Source organism: Mastigoproctus giganteus, chromosome 12 (genome assembly GCF_048544385.1).
Source record: "Mastigoproctus giganteus isolate SK-2022 chromosome 12, ASM4854438v1, whole genome shotgun sequence".
NCBI classification, from domain to species: domain Eukaryota; kingdom Metazoa; phylum Arthropoda; class Arachnida; order Uropygi; family Thelyphonidae; genus Mastigoproctus; species Mastigoproctus giganteus.
The window spans coordinates 41,194,247-41,213,002 of record NC_143586.1 but is presented as its reverse complement, the minus strand read 5'-3'; the positions used below and the strand labels follow the sequence as shown (position 1 = coordinate 41,213,002).

Genomic DNA, 18,756 nt, shown 5'->3' with positions numbered 1-18,756 from the left:
CTGACATATATAATCTCAGCTGCAAAATCAATGATATCCGTTTCTATCTGATTTCTGGCAAGCCGTACTTGCCAGATATCAGGTAGAAACGGATATCATTGATTTTCTCGACAGAATCCCAATCGGTGACTTCAAACACCATTCATCTCAATTGCCTTCATTATTCACTCTGTTAATTCCTTTCATTTCAAGGGCGGTAGTTGTGCATATGTCTGCTCTGATATTCTTTGTCAAAGTCTTTGTATCTAAAATCTCCTCTTTTTGATCTCCTTTGGTTCATTACGTAATCATATTCTATCAAATTCATTTGTTGTCCCCGTCTCTTTCTCCCAAATTGCCAAATCACTCAAAACGTTTTGACTGCGTTCTTCAGTCTAACTTTGCCAATGGTGAAGTATTTTACTTGTGGATCTCAATGCACTTAACTCCAGCTGGTTTCAATTTTTGGTTGTACTGAGTGAAAAGCACTGAGCCAACTCATTCATGTACCTACAGAATAACAGATAATCCAAACCACACATAACACTCTTGTTTTGTTATTTTCCTCACCAACACTCTTTTGAAGTACATAGTTGATATTGGTTGTCGTCTGGACACCTCAGGTCACAACTTGGTGATGGTTTCTTCTCCAGGGCTTCTCCTGGCCTTGAATTACAAGAATGCGAAATGGGGTGATCTACGTAATTTCTATTCCTCTTATCCTTGATTTAGCTACTTTGCTCATCTCGTGTCAATGAAACTGTTTCCACCGTAACTTTCTTTTTTTATCTAAAACACAAGTTTGTCCAACCATATGCTAATGCTGTTCAGGATGAAAATTAAGCATATTACAACTAGTTTATGTAAAAAAATCCAGCTTGATTCTATTCCTACACTAAAGTTCACAACAGTTGTAAGCAACTCTTTTAATGCTTTGCTGCAATACTTCTAAATTCAATGTGATTAATGTGAGCAGTCGTTATTTTAACCAACTCCCTATATATTTACGTCATCAAGCGATGTGTGCATATAATTACATCAGATTAATTAAAAAGATTGCATAAGGGCTGACCTACCTATTTTAAAACAGGTGAACCAGCAATATCAGCGTTCTAAAAATAATGACACCATTTCAGGAAGTAGTAGTGCACTGTGCTCCCACAGTAAAGGTTTTGTCTATTGTCCTCAGCGTTTTATTATTTTTATTATTTAAATTTTTTTCGTGTTTTAACAAACGGCACCTTTGATTTTAGAATTAGGATGGTATTGGGCAGTCTGTTTTCAAATAGGTAAGGGCATCATCATTATTCAGTCCTTTATAATTAACGAAGTGTGGTTATACGTACATATTGCTGACTGACGTTAATGTAAAGAAGCTTTGTCTAAATAACAACTGCCATTGTTTAATTAATGTTAAGTCGCAGTTGAGTTTGCGCACTTAGGCTTTGTAAATCAAACGAAATTATGCACCTACTCGTAGATAAAATAAGTGATGCAAATAGCAGTGAGCAAATGCAGCCCCGTGCACAAGTTCTGTCATTTTATTCGAATTTGTGATCGCATCAGAATATTACCCGCTGAATTGTAACTCATAGGCTGCTTAGAGGGGTTTGTATATGTATGTCCATTGTGTTCGTCTCATCTGAAACCAAAGAAAAGCTAATTTCAACTGGTGTATTGAGACGGACATTCTCTACGATGTACCAGAGAAACTGGTTTCGGTGTACAGACACCAAAACAGCACAAAAATATCAGGGGCCGCTGCATATGATCATTAATGGTCTGTGGAAACAATGTGTAATTCATGTTTAGAGCTTCACATCTTCAACTGAGAATCTGAGATTGCCAGGAGGTATGGAGACAAAATCTATAAGTCTCATGTCAGACTTTTTAAGATTACAACAGCATCCTCCATTTCTTTCTAATGGACAATAATGCTTCCCACAGTTGAGCGCAACTGAAAGAGTTTTCTGTTCCAGAATGAGCATATTTCCTGATTGAAGTGCTCACTGTGGTCTTCAGAGCTGAGTCTCTTTGAACAAGTATGGAATGCTCTAGAGAGACAAAGTTCGAGTTATCACCCACTCCCAGAACCCTATATGAATTATGAACTCCTAACCAGTCAGGGTCAGTACTACCAGGACTCAGACATTTTCATTAACAGCATGAAAGTTCGTTGTGAGTATTATCTAGATGTAAGAATAATTATACTTCCCCTTTCTCTTGTTAAGGAATATAATATCCCCTGCTGCATACTTATTTTCAGGTGCATATATGTTAATTTATTTAATATATCTTTTTATGTTGGCTGACGCAGTAAAAGCCATTGGCTTCCACAATATGGCTAATACTAATAATAACTCGCAAATTTCCTATTATATTATGCGCCATAATATAATGTAAAATATTAAAAATTACATATTTTCATTGACTTACATTTACTAGTTTGCATAATACTGCATTTCTGTCATTTACGTAAACTTTTGTCCACTCTTGTATTAACAAGTTATTATTAAATCTAGAATCGATTTTGAAAAATCAAATAGTTGTTATTGTAAAAGGATTTTATGCGCATCAGCGACTTAAGACCATAAGCACCGTATTCATTAAATTGAGTGCATTCTGTAGTTGATTTGCCTCTTCTCTGGATGAAAACCTGAGTTTCCGAGGGGGAACCATGCTATCCTCGCCTGAGGCAGACTAACTTAGTCAAGTTGTAAAAAAAGCCCATAAAAATTCGTCGCCTCATTGATAAGATTCGAACTCATTCGCAGATGTTCATAAACCTTCTGGCCCCTTTGCTTTCATTATTAAAAACGAATTATTCTCATTTCTCATTCGAGGCAACCAAACCAAAAATATATCTATGAAATAGTAGCAATCGTGTGTCTGTTAGACTGTACTGATTGATTAACTAACAACATTGATTAACTAACAACATTTTTGGAAAAAAAAGTCTAGCATGTATTCAATAATTTCTTTTTGCTTTTCGGAATGATCTCACTTTCCTTATTTTCATTTAATAGGAAGCCATTCGTGTCATCAACTGTTGAAGAGAAATAAGTAAAATACAATTTAACATTTATTATTGCTATATTTTTGGCGCTTTCACTTTCAGTTATAAAACAAAGGTTAATTTTCTTTGAAATGAGAAGGAGGCATTTTGTCAGGAAAGTTTGTCTCAGTTAGTAATGATTCAGTAGTTCTGGCAAGTTGACAAAATATCAGACAGGAAACCTTTATAATGTAATGGAATCCTGCCATAGATTTGCAAGGCACGTTGGCGGTATGCTTTGAGTTTTTTATGTCCAAAGAACTGTGATCACCACTGAGCCGACATTACCACAAAAGAGAGAGAAAAAAAAGTCAATTTCCAAGAAGAAATGAGTTTTCATCTTTGTTTCCATCTATGGTATAGGCGAGGACAAATCTATGTGTCGGCATCAATCTATTTGACATGGCCAGAACCGCTCCAACTAGAACAATTCTATGCAATGGTCTACTGTAGGTTACCCTCTGACATGAAAACATATTTGCGATGGAAATAAATGTTCGATTATTCCACACAGATAGAATATGTGTAACACTCTGTTGGAATGAAGAAAGTTAAGCCAAGAAACGAGTTGATTTCTTAAAGTCACCGATCATATAAAAATGGAGAAAGAATGTCATGTTTTCTGTTTGTTTTATTAATTCCAAAGTTTGTTAATTGTGAAATAATCTCCTAGTTCTTGTAGTAGGGTTGTTTTAGATGCGTCAGCGACTTAGATCATACTGCGTTGTATGTAGTATGTCTGTAAATTGCATGTTCTGTGGTCAATTTGCCAAAGATTGCGGACGGAAAATCAGAGATTCTGTGAGTAAAAATTGTGCGATCCTTTCCTGAGATAAACTAACTCAGACACGTTGTGAAAAAGGCCTATAAAAATTCTTGCGTCATTGACTCAGGTCTTTTCCACACTCTGTGGGGAGAACAGTGATTATATCAACAGTGCTACCCGCGAGGGTCTATATGGCAGACCACTTATTACATTTTCACAATTAGGTGGTTGGTTATTGTAGGGTTTTAGGCGCATCAGCATCTTTGGCCATATTACCCGGTATGTAATATGTCTGTAAATTGCGTGTGTTCTGTGGTCGATTTGCTGTCTGTTGGACGGAAAACCAGAGTTTCCAGGAGAAAAAAACCATGCTGCCCTCGCATGAGACCGAATAACTCATTATTAAAAGGACCCATAAAAAATTCTCCACGAGGGCTACTACTGAAGGTCCTTTTAGTTGGCTTAGAACCTATTCTAACCCAACCCAAACTCAGCTTTGTCATTTTACGTGTTTAGTGCCCAATATTCTGAGAAAAACATGGCCTCATTTTAACTAAGGGGAAAAAAAAAGTCCAAACCAAATTCAGACAGATGTCTCCTGTATTAATACACACAATGGCTATCTCATAAAGATTTCTTTTTTTTTTTTTTTTTTCTTTTTTGCTAAGTGGAAGCTATTCGTCAATTCATCTAGAGCTGGGAGTCGTCTAGTCTGTGTTCGTAAAGAGCACTGACTGATAGGGTCACTAATTGTTCTGTGGTTTAAGAATCGCTTCACCAGATATCGAACTGGTAGCTGTCGGATTTGGAACTGTTCTGGAGAGAGACAGACAGTTCGAGACTTGATTGGCTTGTTTTCATTGGAGTAGTCAGGAGTGGTCATTGATGTAGTCTCTTTCTGAGATTACTGAACCCTTATCTCAATAAGGTTTTTATATATATATACTTTTTGATATGTTTAAAGATGGCGTTTTAAAGTCTGTGTTCCCAGTATGATCAATAGGTTATTCAATTAAACGAATTTAGTCAATCAGTATTTTTAATTCATATAACCGTATGGTTTGCTAAACATCTTCAAACTATCCAAAAATTTTAATTTTTTAAAGCATAATTTCTTTATAAACAATTTCTTTATAAAAGTCACTAATAACGAAATATCAGAGGATCAAAAAATACTTCCCACATTGCTTTTTAACCGATGTGTGTGTGGCTCTCTGCATTTGTTCGTACAATGCGCTGCTTCAAACCAGTGAGTAGGTGTTCTGAGTGCTTAGAAATGCTCTCCTGAGGCTCGTGCACCTCCGAGTGGGCGTTCCAATAGACAAGCATCTCCGTGCGTAGGGGGGAGGGAAGGTTAAAAGATCGATAGTTCCATTTCCAGAATTCGGTTAACGAACTACGCGAGAGATCCGACGCTTTTATACTCTGAGATTTATGATTGAAATGTCACACTTGAAAATGCGTTCTCCCTCTTCTTGGATAGCTACTTTGTACAACATGAATAAACCAGCTGCAGTTCACCAAACGACATAATAAAAGTCTTGGTTTTCAATTAAAGTTTGAGTCTTGGTGAAGAGGCTTTTTAATACTGTATATCCAGGTCTGAAGCCTGTTTGAATATAAATATCAAATTCACTCAGTTCCATAAAGATGCCGCATCTTTTAGACACTTGTTGTCCTAGCTAGAATGAAACTCACTACAGTATCAGTTTCTCCTCTCCCAAGAATACGCATGCGTTAGAATAATAGTTGTCCAATATAACGGTTTTTATGAGACCCGATATAGCAACGTCCATTCGGCTAAAGTGTCATACTACTTTGTGGTGCTGTCAAATTTAATCCAGCAGTATGTAAACCAGAGACCACGTACGTTACCCTAGCACTAGCTACAACGTGTGTACCTGAGTTTGAGTCCTGTCAATGATGCGAAGAAATTTTATAGTTTTTTTCGCAAATGGCTGAGTTAGTCGGTTTCATACGAGGATTTCATGATTTTTCTTCCATAAACTCGGGTCTTTCGTCCAGAAAATCGACAGAAGAATACATGCAATTATAGACACAATATACTGACGCTTCATAGCCTTAATTTCTTTGGCACTTAACACACACACCTAACCTTGCCTTACAAGAGAGTATAGGAGCTAAGTTACTGGAACTGGAACTCCGATTTTGTTGCTAAATTTATCATCCTCCATCGGGTTCGAACCACCTTAATCCTCAGTGAGTAACAAATTCAAAGAAACGCCTTCTTCAGGGAAAGTGATGTGTACAGTCTTCTAGGGCAGAAAAAAATTTCTTCTTAGATTTCCCAGAACAAGACCACGGTATTCATGGCTAAACATGGTCTTACTCTACAGACATTGAGAAATGCCATAAGAAGAAAACTACCAAATTCTTTATGATTCACAACTACACGCTGCACAACCGACATCAGATTTGTTGGAACAGCCTGAATGGAACACTTCACAACACCCTGTGTAATTCTGATTAGCAACCTCTTCCATCTTTGCTTACCCTGAACCATCTTGCAAGAAAATATATATTTAAGAAAAATGGGATTATATCAGCAGTGCAACAAAGACGCTGGTAGTTTCTCCCAGAAATCCAGGTTTTTCATATAGCATTACTGTTGCCTCGTGGCCTTAGTTGCTTCGGCGTTTAACACACACACATCCGTGAATGCTTTGCTGAAATCCAAGTTAACACGTTCGAAATTATCTCCTACATCCAGCTCGTGAGTAACTGTGTCAAAATAGCTAACCAGGTTGATTAAATAGGATTTTCTTTAAAAAAAACCGAGCTCGGTATCTTTCAGAGTTCCATTTAATCTAAATGATCCTGTAATGCATTCTTTATAATTGTCTTCATGATTTGCCCTACCTAGAGTCAGATTAACCGATCTGTAGTTATGCACTTTAGTCTTAGAAACCTCTTTATGTATTGTCAATACTTTGGAAGGTCTCCAGTCCAAAGAAATCTTTCCATAATCCAATGGTGCTCTCATAATTAATCTTACCGGTTCAATGCACTCTCTTGCTGCCTCCCTCGAAATTATTGCTACTAGTTTTTCTTCTTTTGCAGTTTTGGCGTATACTGTAGGACATAAATTAAGAAAGGTTACTTGCCAGTTAATTATGAGAGAAACTTCACTTTAGCCAAACGATTTACGTATTGGAGAAAATCATCAACCAATCATTATAGAACTGAAGACCTTATATAAATTTCAAGAAGTGTTTAGAGAAATACCTGATTGGAAAAATTAGTTTGGCTTCCTTGCATCAAATTATCTTTATAATGCTAATAGTAATTTGGCCACAGTATGAAAAACTCCAAAGTTCCTTCCACCGACACAAGATTGAATCAAAGCCTTTTAATAACCTGTGGAAAATATCTGGTTAAAAGAAATTAGTTTGGCTTCCTTGCATCAATTTGTCTTTATAATGCTAATAGTAATTTGGCCACGGTATGAAAAGCCTCAAAAAGTTCCCTCCACCGAAACGAGATTGAATTAAGGTTGATTGAAAAAAAATTGTCAAAATTTCGAATTCTTGCTTGAATGCCTTCGACGAAAGCAAAGTGGTTATGCTGTCCTTCAAGACAGAATTCTAAATGTTTATACAGTTGAAAGGTCAAAAAGGTTGAGGTGAAGGAAAGCGTTCAAAGTTTACCTGGTTCTTCTTATAGAAATAAACGCTTGCTATTAAACTAGAACGTAATGGATAATTAAAAATTTTCCTAATTAAAATTTATTTTAGTAAACCAACTAATACAATCGATTTCTCCTCCAGCAAACCTATCGAAGAATTATCAATCCGAGACGTTTAAGTCAAGAAAACTGCTCATTGCACAGTCTTCCAGATCTTAAAACACTATACAAGACAGAAGGAACGAAAAATGGGTTTGTCCATGCGTGCAATGACTCAAATTTACATTCGTTTCATTGGACGTTAGGTGTGAACATATTAAGCACCTGTCATTCCAAATATCTTATTAAACCTCTAGAGAATCGCCTGCTGATGTTATTTGCAATTAAATAGCGTGTTAAGTTTTGGAATTATGGTGGGCTGATGCCATGTTTGTAAATAACTGCGGAAATCTGCACTTAATAACAACCCGGAATTCATGATCGTTTCATCCTTCCCCTTTACAGCATTAGCAGACAGCTGCACCTGGCGTCACCCATATAATCTGTATCCCCCCATAACGTACGTCATGGTTGCGTCCATCGATCTAGTTTCTACTGTAGCAAACAGTATCGCTACTATGGAGTAAAGTCGCCATTTTCTCCCAACAACTTCGTCATTGACGCTTTATAATACGTCCTGGTACTCAAGTTCAGGTAAGATATTTTAATCACAACCCCTGTAAATGTACTTTCACTGTGTTATCCGAAGAGGGCCTCATCTGTAGATGATAGGAGCTAGGGGGATGTAGAGACGATGTACTTCCCGCTGTCTCAATATGGCTGCTTTGTCAGGACTGTACCGTTCCACGGAGGGATGCGAAGAGACAGTGAGTGTGAGAGAAAGAAAGATTGCTGGAATTTTTCACAATAAGTTGGTGGTATTGTGAAAGATATACGGAAGTAAGAGCCTTCTTAAAGTATTGAGTATTAATGCATGCTGAATGCCTTTGGCATTTATCATCGAATAATGTTCCTAATTTTATAGTCATAAGCGAATTAATATCTTTGTGGAAAAATATTCGAGGAAATTTTGAATTGTATAGATCATTTTGAATATTGTAATGCTGGAAAGGTTTTAATTCCTGAAAAAATTTCTCCAAAGACATTCATCAGATTCATCGATCAAACTTGGATAATTATCAAGTACATATTAATCGCCACTAACAGATTTATCATAATCGCATCAGGACTAGCATTCATTAATATTGTTTTTTTAAGAGAATTGAGTGAATTCTGTTTAACGCCTCCAGACAAATGCTTCTTCAGTGGACGCCATTCTGTCTGGACATTGGTTGTTTACTAGCGAAGCTGGACGTTATAATGGGTATGTGGAGAAAGACGAATGTCGTGGGCGAAATTTTCATAAAATTAAATGACACTGGAAGTCAAAGTAAACAGAGTGATTCTGAGGCAACGATGGAACTAAAATAACCGTCTCTTATGGAGATGTAACAAGGAATATATTCATCGTTTGAATTCGTATTAGGGCATATCTTTAAAAATATTTTAAATCAAAATTTAAGTATAAGAATATATGAGAGTGGAGAACGGATTCTTTCTAACCTTATTTTTGATTGTTTTGTTTTTCATGAGAAGGTGAAAGTGTTAACTAGATATGAAAGGAAGATATCCTATCTCTTTATATTTGAAATCTTGTGTTCTTTCTTGAATTGTTGCTATCATAAACTCATTCAAATATATTTGGTATACAGATGTTAATAATAACACATATTGTACACCTATCAGTCTATGTAATGAGCTTGTTATATACAACATAATTATTTTTAAAACATTTTCTACAACTTGGACTTCTTACTTTGTAATAGCTTTGTTGTTGCAGTACAGTTTTTAAGGAGCATCAGCGACTAAGCCCATATTGCTCCCTGTGTATTCTGAGGTCGATTTTCTGTTTGCTGGACAAAAAACCCGAGTTCATCTTCCTCCCCACACCGAGTATTTTTCACCCGGTGTGTGGAGGACGGTGATTCTACCAACTATACTATCCACGAGGGCAACAACAGCTTGTTGAAACCAGTTTAGTAGAGGCATACGATGGAAGAAAGCAAGCTTATACAGCATCGGCAAAAAAACAAAAACAAAACACACTTCCCATTTCACCCATCCATTCGCTCCAAAAGTTTGTCCAGTTCTTCCTTGAATTTATTTAAGCTATCAACTTCCACAACGACAGATGGAAGTCTGTTCCAGCAATCAACTACCAGCTGGCTAAAGGCAAATTTCTTCACATCTGTTCTACAACTGTCTTTCCTCGATTTCAGTTTATGCCCCCTCAGGTTCATAATCTGAGCAAGAAGAAGAGTTCCATCAGCATTGAGCCTGCTCAGTCCATTCAAGGCCTTATACACCTCAATCAGATCACCTCGCAGGTCCCTAGTCTTCAGACGCTGCAATTTGCAGAATTTAAGCGTTTCTTGGCAAGAGCACCACATTGTTCCCCTCACCAATCTTGCTGCCGTTCTAGCAACTCTACATCCTTCCTAAAATGAGGCCTCCAGACCTGAACGCAGTACTCAAGGTGTGGCCTGACCATTGCTTTATACAAAGGGATAACCACCTCTTTATCCCTGCTAACAAAATTCCTGTGTATCATTGACAAGACCCCATGACCTGCTCTGGCAGCATGTCTGCACTGTTCAGAAAGCTTCATACAAGTTTAAAGTGTTGTTTGCCTAAAAATAACCTATAAACTATAAAATAATTTATTAAAATAAATAACATATACTAGTATTTTAATACTGTACTGTAATGAGTTTTATAAACTGTCCTTAGTTTATACTGTAGTTCAATACTTCGCGTTAAGTTCCTATTTATTAATACAGTTCACAGTTTATTACTTTTGACAATATTATATTTTAATTTTAATTTTGCGCATTAGATAGTGGAGTAAATATAAGCAATGGTCTATCAGTATCATAAACCAAATGACTGCATCATGACAATCAAATTTTGATTAATTATTATTGTTATTAAAATGGATATGATTTTTAAAAAACAACTTTTATTGTCAATGAATACACTGCACTTTTAATCTTCTCCAAAAATAATATCCACTAATTAATAATTAAATATAATAACAACATTCTAATTGCACTCTCCTATACAAAATAAAATCTTACCCATCCACTATAATAAAATAAAATTCTGAATAAAATTCCACCATAATAAAATTCTGAATTTTAAATTGTCACTTATCAGAAGTGACTCATCACCTACAGTGTGACTCATATTTTTAATCTGGAACACAGAATGGAAACCACCATCGAGATAATTTATCATTTAAGCAGCCAGTAGTTGATAAACCGAGGCCTTTTATCAATAATTTATTCAGTGAAGCCGAAGTTTCATTGAATAAATGATTGAAATTTGAAATTTGCGCGACACAGATCAACGCTTCACCATACACAAGTATAATGAACTTCGTACATTAATTACTGAAAAAGTTTGGATGATAAGGGCAACAAAATATTCGACAGTTGGCAAATTAATGTTTTACCAATCTTTCTCTCTTTCTCAGCTTTGATTTCACCTTTAGAAACAAGAAATCTCAGAGAGATTAAGGATAATGGCACGTTTATGCATAGGCTCACGCCAGAACTATTTGGAGAACTAAATCGTCAAAAGAAAACCTATACCAAACATGCAAAACACTAGTATACAAGAAGGTACCTTCCACGGAATCAAAAGTAACTGAATCCCTATCAATAGTCAATGAATAGAACCATCATGTCAATTCTACTGTTTTGTAAACCTCAGAGCACTCAGGAGTTGTAATGAAAATGAAGCATTGTGTGGGGTGGCAGATATACTGAATTGGAAAACAGATGGTCGAATGGTAGAGGAAACACTGAGAGATCACGAGAATGAGAAAGTAGCCTGTGTACATAGCACACATGCAGTTTAACGTGCAATAAGCGCCAAAGCAACTTGGCCTATGAGGCGTTACTATATTTAGTATGTTGTGTCTGTAAACTGCATGCATTTTGTGGTCGATTTGCTTGTTTGCTGGATAAAAAATCTGAGTAGTCCGGTAAAAAAATAAACAGTACAACCCTCACATGAAATCGACGGGTTGATCATTGACGGGATTCAAACGCAGGCATTTTTTCACCCAGTGTGGGAAGATCATGACTATATCCAATGTACTACCGCGAGGGCCGTTGGTGCTAATAGAAGACAGTGCGCAGTCCACATAAATAATTGCATCAAATAAAGAACAGGGTTATTCTTGATGACCTCGGAGAAAAATCCTCCATGGCTGTTAAATCTTGCCATCTCTGAGTATCAATAACCAGTTAACATAAGACTCCTCCACTTAAACGACTGAAAATTAGATCTCATTTTGAATGAAATTAAAGATATAATCATTAACACCCTTGATCATCAACTAATAGCTATGATCACAGCCCAAATTAATGTAACTCTCTGAAAGAACCAACAATGTATAACAATGAACAGCCCAACGACTGAAGAAGATGAAGAGACAGAAGGTACCCACGACTATCCAAATACGTTGAGGTGTGTTCAGGTACACCCAGCGAATATCATCCGTAAAAATTCTTGACTAGAAATTGAAACTGGAACTTAGCAATCATCTGATGTATCAGTGATTCATGAAGATACACTTAGCACGAATACTTCAATTAATTTGGCAGAGCATGTGGAGCTATATGGAGCTGAAAACAAACCTATTAACTAGGTTTTAGGAGGTCCACATAACTCATAAGGTAGTTGAATTTCACAATTGGATTATTGGCAGTGCTATCACTGCCAGTAATCCAATTGTGAAATTCCTTAATGAAGACGCTACTGAGGGGTGGTGAGGCCAACACTTCATGAATCAATAAGCTCAGAATTCCACACAGTGTGTATGGAATTCTGTGCTGATTGTAATCAATAACCAGAGGCTGAATAGGCTGAACAGCATACAATACAAAAATAACTCCAGTCAATACGACCACTGTCATGATAGGAGTTACCTGCCGAATAAAGCTCATGATTACAAGGGCCATCGAGAATTCCAAAGCCATCTTTATTTCCCGCGTTGACTCGTTGACTTTCGGTCTACTCCAGTCTGAATTACAACAGAATGCCTACTACTCCTGAATATAACTGTGGGGCCCTGCTGAAGAGGGCATCACATATGCGCCTTTTAAAACTGTTAATCCGGAGATGTTAGTGATGTTGCTGCCACTTCCTTCTGGACAGGGGACCTCATTAGTTCATTTTATTACAATAGCCTTCCAAGAATTAAACCACCCCATACGCCTTTGCCAGAAATCTAACATCTACTTCCCAAGTCCAACCCCAGACAGCTTTGGCATTGTGGCACTACAGAATTTCCATACCACTTAGTTATACAGATAATGACTCTCTGACTCAATGTCACATACAAGCCTACCAATTCCAACAAGAGTTATATTAGACATATGATGCATCGAGACTACACCTGATAGAAAACCCACTAGGATACAAATAAAACCATAAATCTTGGGGAGATATTTATTAAAACTTCAGCAGCATAAGGAGGAACAAGTTAGACACGTTAGAACAAATGCTCCCGTCACAGTTTGCTGACATAATCTACCTTATGTCAGATTATGTCAGCAAACATGATGACAGGGACTCTTGATGAGTCTGTAACCTGGCTATCCATGCATCAAGAGCCCTTTATTGCTGTTGACTGCGGAATACAAGGCCTACTTGAGGAAGTAGGCCTTGTATCCCTCAGGGAGGAAGTAAACTTATTTTGCGTGACGAAGAATTTTAAATGATTTCTATCTCCTGTGCTGATTCAGAACAACATGAGACATTAAATATTAAGTCAATACTCTGCAGGGTGCTCTATGATATAGCAATCATCTGCATTCCCCTTTCCCTAATCTAAAAATAATAAATAATGTAGCAGATATGATTCCGAACAAACTGCATGTGTTAGCAACCCACACAGTTTGTATAGATTTTAACCTTCTGCCATAGCTCAATAACCTGACCCTTCAGCCTGACGTAGCCGAATGGTCAGGAGCGTGAGTGCAGTAGCACGTGCAGTTTTAAGTGGATCGGGGTCCAAGCCCGTGACGGCTAAATACGATTAACGTTTGTATTGATGATTTATTGTAAACTTCACTGACCTGGTGTTCTTGCCGGACTATAAACAAGAACCTGCTGGACACCACTTTGAATAGGCGTTAGCGATGCAGCATTTCTGCTATCAGAAATGCTACACGGCTAACGCACAACACATGAAAATCGACTTGACTTACTTATGTCTTCTGATAAGTGTATAATTGATGTAACAGATCATATCAGTAGATTCTCTGACACGCTGGATCCCAAGTTATGGAGATCGTTGGGTACCATTGGTTGATAATAAGATGCAGAGAATTAATTCCCTATCGGCTATAAGACAGCTGGAGTGGATCGATTTTCCCACATCATGGTAAAATGTCTAAGTACCTCAACCACTCCATAAAATGTCTAAGTACTCAACCACTCCAAGGAATTTATAGCTCCACCCTTGTTAGCATAACCTCGTGGAACATTATAGACCAATATCCACTACTTCCCCACTTTTAAAAATGTTGGAAAAGTTCTATTTCCAAAGTTGATGGATTTAGTACTTGGAAATTAGATTAAAAAATCCATTGTGCAATAACAACATATCAATTACTAACCTAACCAGTTCAAACTCAACACTTTCCAAGCCAGAAATGAATTTGCAATAATATATGCTGATATAAAGACAAGTCTTTGATCATCCGAATGCATACGTTCTACAAAGTCTGCTAAAACCCGCCTTCCAAATAAAAGAAACATGTTTAATTTCTTACAGCTGTTACTAACTTGTAGGCACTTGTACTTGAGTACAGATCGACAATCAGAACCTCCAGTGCTCAGTCCATACAGGAGTTCCACAAGGGGAGAGTCTTGTCCGGAGTCCTTTTTACTACCATGCGATCCTGATAGTGTGTATTTGATAGTGTGAGCAGATAAATAAGCTTATGGAGTTATTTATGTACTTAGAATGTTTGGGCCCTAATGATGTAATGATGATGATGTAATCTCTGAAAAATTCCCCTACTGTATTACAACCGAAACTACCTTGGAATAACATTCGACTCCAAACTCAGGTTTACATCGTATGTTAATATGAATGTAAAATAAAAGAACTACTTTCTTTGGACAACCAAACAGCACCTCTTATACTTGGAACAAACCATTTTTTATCATTAAATTCTCGTTAAACAGTGTACATTTTTATTGCAATTATTTATTTTCCATTTTATCAATCTCCAGGCATCTACTGCCATCGAGGGGAAGTTGTCTGTTACCAATGTATGACATTTATCTATTTATTTATAGTAGAACAGATAAAATGTATTAAAGATTTATTTAAGTAATGTCAGAAAGTGTATTTTATTAAATAAATTTGGACATATTTCCATGGATTCCTGTAATGTAGTCCTCCATGACAATGTAATGATTCTAACACTTCTCAGTGGTCAGAGTTCGAATTCCGTCGGGGACTGGAGGAATTCTCAAAAGGATTATAGTTAGTCTTTAATCGGGATTATAGTTAATCGACCACAAGAGGAGGGAGTAGGATTCCCCATGAGCTATTACGGGTTTTTCATCCTAACCATTTCATCTGTGAAGTGGTTAGAATGCATATCACACTAATTACACTTATGGCGGATTATGCCTTTAAAAAGTGAAATTGTAATAAAAAATACCGCACCAAATATTGATTGATCCTATGTAAATTACTCTTTGAATGAATCATAAAAATTGGGCGTCATCAAAGACCACAAAAATGAGGAAAGATGGTTATCGTAGAAAGGTAAATGGAGGGCATTAGAAGATGAATGGCTGACGCATCCGATGAACTGATATTGAGGTAAAAAAGATCTATGGATGTTCTTGTTACTGAAGTTATCATTCACCATTTGCTGCACACGTAATGTCTCCTTAGGATAAGTAACGATTTTTGCTACACCCACCTGCGATCCATTTTATTGCTGTAATATCTGGTAGACGGAAACCAAAGTTGGTGGTTAACAGGGGACATTAACCGAGCTATTGTATAGATGCCACTGCAGTTATTTACATAAAATTTTTGGATTTATATATTAAAGGAAGTTAAGAAAGCATCGAAATATCATTTATTCTGATAAATCTAGTTTTTACTGGTTTAGCATTGCAAATGACTGCATATTTTGTTATAAATGACAATTATTATAGATAAAAATAGGTACATGTCTAATTACGGATACAGATTGCTAATAAAAACCGCATTAGTACTGCGAAAAGCTCTTGTAGAATTCCCCTTTCCAAGTTGGCCACACCAGATACACCAATTGAATGATCACTTATGGGTGTGTCGGTTTTTTCTATTTATAGATTTTTATACCCTGGGGCGTTGCCCGCAGTGACTACCCCTTTTCTGCTTAGGGGATAACTGAAAGCAGTTATACGTGTAACGCTTACAACTGAATTTCAAGAACAGATTAATCTTTTCAGGTGCACTCACTCTCTCTGTTTCTCCAGAGAAAAACCTACAAAGTCTTTATAAGAACGGGATTAAAGCTGGAAGCTCCATCTTAAAGTGATGTCAAAATCGGCAGTGCACTTACTTTCAATTAAGTTAGAATGTTGTCGTCAAAGGGGCTCTTTCTGTTCGTTAAAGGTTGATAACCCCTTAAATCCAACGTGATACTGAATTATGAAGAGATTTGTCTTTTGAATCGAGTGTTTGAGAAAACGCTAGATGTCGTATTAACCAGAATAACGATTTTTGCAAACCTTGCAATAAAATTGCAAGGTTTGCAATTTAATTGCAATACTTGACCCTTTCAGTTAACAGGCCCTTTCAGTTTTTCAACGCTTATTAAGAAATTTAAGAATTGGCGTGCCATAATTATAATCATATGAGTAATACGATGTTCAATATTCGGTACACATGTACTCTTTCTAACTGCATACAAATCTTGTTCAAAAATATCGCTTTGTAGTCAGAATTGGTGTTAAAATATTGATAAATGTAATATATTATGTACAGAAAAACAACATCTGTCGTGTTTATCTCTTCGCCTTCTCCATGGCAGCATGTACACATTCGATAATTTATGAGTAGTGTCCAATCTAACAGAGGGAATGAATTCGGATCTTATTATAGACTCCCACGTTCCATATATGTTACAATAAAAGTAACATAAACCCCCCAATGAAGACATAAAATACTTGTTGACTTGAAGATTGTTCTAGAGAACGCGAAGTGGAAGGGATGAAGAGAAAAAGGTTAGGTTCTATGAGTTCAGAGTGAGACCCTGAATGGATGTTGACTAGTTGAGGCACGTGTTTCTAATGATTTACCCTTAATAAGAACTTGAAAGGGTATTTCTGAATTATTTTATATTTGTAATGCAAGAAAGCAAGTTTATGTAGCATCAGCCAAAAAAAAATAATAATAATTAATTTTAAAAAAGTATTTCGCACACCGATTTTCTCTAAAAGTTTGTCCAGTTCCTCCATGAATTAATTTAAGCTTTCAACTTCCACAAATGTTTAAACTCTGCAATTTGTAGAACTTAAACCTTTCTTGGTAAAAGGACCCCTTCGTTTCTCTCACCAATCTTGCTGCCCTTCTCTGTAGTCGCTCAAGCAACTCGACAATCCTTTCTCCACACCGGTACGCAGTATTCAAGGTATAGCCTGATCGTTGCCTTATACAAAGGGATATTTAACTCCTTTTCTCTGCTGGAAAAATTCCTGTGTATCATTGACAATACCCCATGACCTGCTCTGGCAGTCTGTCTGCACTGCTCAGAAATTTTTTTTATTACTTCTCAATCACTCCCGGGTCTTTTTCATTTTTTACCACACTAAGTGCAGTACCACACAATTGGTACATTTCTTTGGGGTGACTTCTACCCATATGCAGTAATTCCATTTGTCAATGTTAAACTTCAGTTACCACTTCTCAACCCATCTGCCCAACTTTTCCAGATCCTATTGCAGTAACATACTGCAATTACTGTCATTTACAACCCTGCCAATCTTAGTATCGTCTGCAGACTTGGACATTAACTCTGATATACCTTCATCACTATCATTGATAAATACAGAAAACAGCAAGGGGCCCAACACCGAACCCTGGGGGGGGGGGGGACTCCACTAATAACATTAGTCCACGAAGAGCAGCGTCCATTGATTACCATTCTTTGTCTTCTCACACTCAACCACCTTTTATCCATTGTAGCAACTTGCCCTTAATTCCATTCTGCTCCAATTTGTACAATAGTCTTCCATGCGCAACAGTATTAAAAGCTTTCCTGAAATCCAGGTATATGATATCATAGTATCAATCAACTTTGTCAGACAAGACTTTCCCTTAACAAACCCATGCTGTGTCTGAATTATTACTGCTGTCTTGTGTAGATGATCCTGCAATGCTTCTTCAATCAGTGACTCCATTATTTTCCCCGGAAGAGAAGTTAAACTAAACAGGTCTGTATTTTCTCGTGTCACTCTTTGATCCTCCTTTATGAAACCCAGTCACATTTGCACACCTCCAGTCCATGGGACCTTCCCTGAGTCAAAGGAAGCTCTCATAATTATGGCTAAGGGTTTGCTTACTTCCTTTGCTGTCTCCTTTAATATAACTGGATAGATCTCATCCACCCCAGGTGTCTTCCTTATGTTGACCTTCAACAATTTCTTCTGAACTTTGCTCTGAGTTAGTACAAAATCGTTTAGCTCACTGCCAGAGTTTAATATACCTCTGGCATTCCCTTCCTGAATAACTCCTCATGTGTGAATGTAGATGCAAAATACTCATTCAGTTTGTCAGCTACCTGAGCAGGATCATCAACAGTTGAACCATCTATGTTAAGTGGACTAATCAGATTCATCCCCTTCCTTTTAGAGTTTATATAAGTAAAGAACACTTTGCTGTTTTTCTTTGCGTCCTTTTGCCTAACCTCCTTTGTGACTTGATTACAGACTAGCTTACATCTACCATAGGCTTCTGTGTCACCTGATGATTTATATGCATCCCATGCATTTTTATTCTCTGCCACGAACCTCATTAATTCATCTGACATCCATTCATTTAGGCCTAAACCTTGAACAGTATTCATGGTAGTTTCTACGATTAATTCCTTGAATGCTTCTCACTTAGAATTTGCTGTTGGTGACATCATCAGTTGGTCCCACTGTATAGAATTTAAAAACTGTCTGAGATCACTGTAGTCT

General features: G+C 37.0%; 1 protein-coding gene across 6 annotated transcripts in view; it reads left to right on the top strand.

The window, feature by feature from the left end:
• Syt1 (Synaptotagmin 1) overlaps positions 1-18,756 on the top strand; it is a 78,965-nt gene that overhangs the window by 28,673 nt on the left and 31,536 nt on the right. Inside the window, exon 1 of one of the 6 annotated variants that reach the window (XM_090386448.1) lies at positions 8,028-8,139. The exons of the other annotated variants lie outside the window; for them this stretch is intronic. The gene's annotated coding sequence lies outside the window, so the exon portion shown is untranslated. Of the gene's footprint in view, positions 1-8,027; positions 8,140-18,756 lie in introns of those variants that run through there. 6 annotated transcript variants of the gene reach the window in all.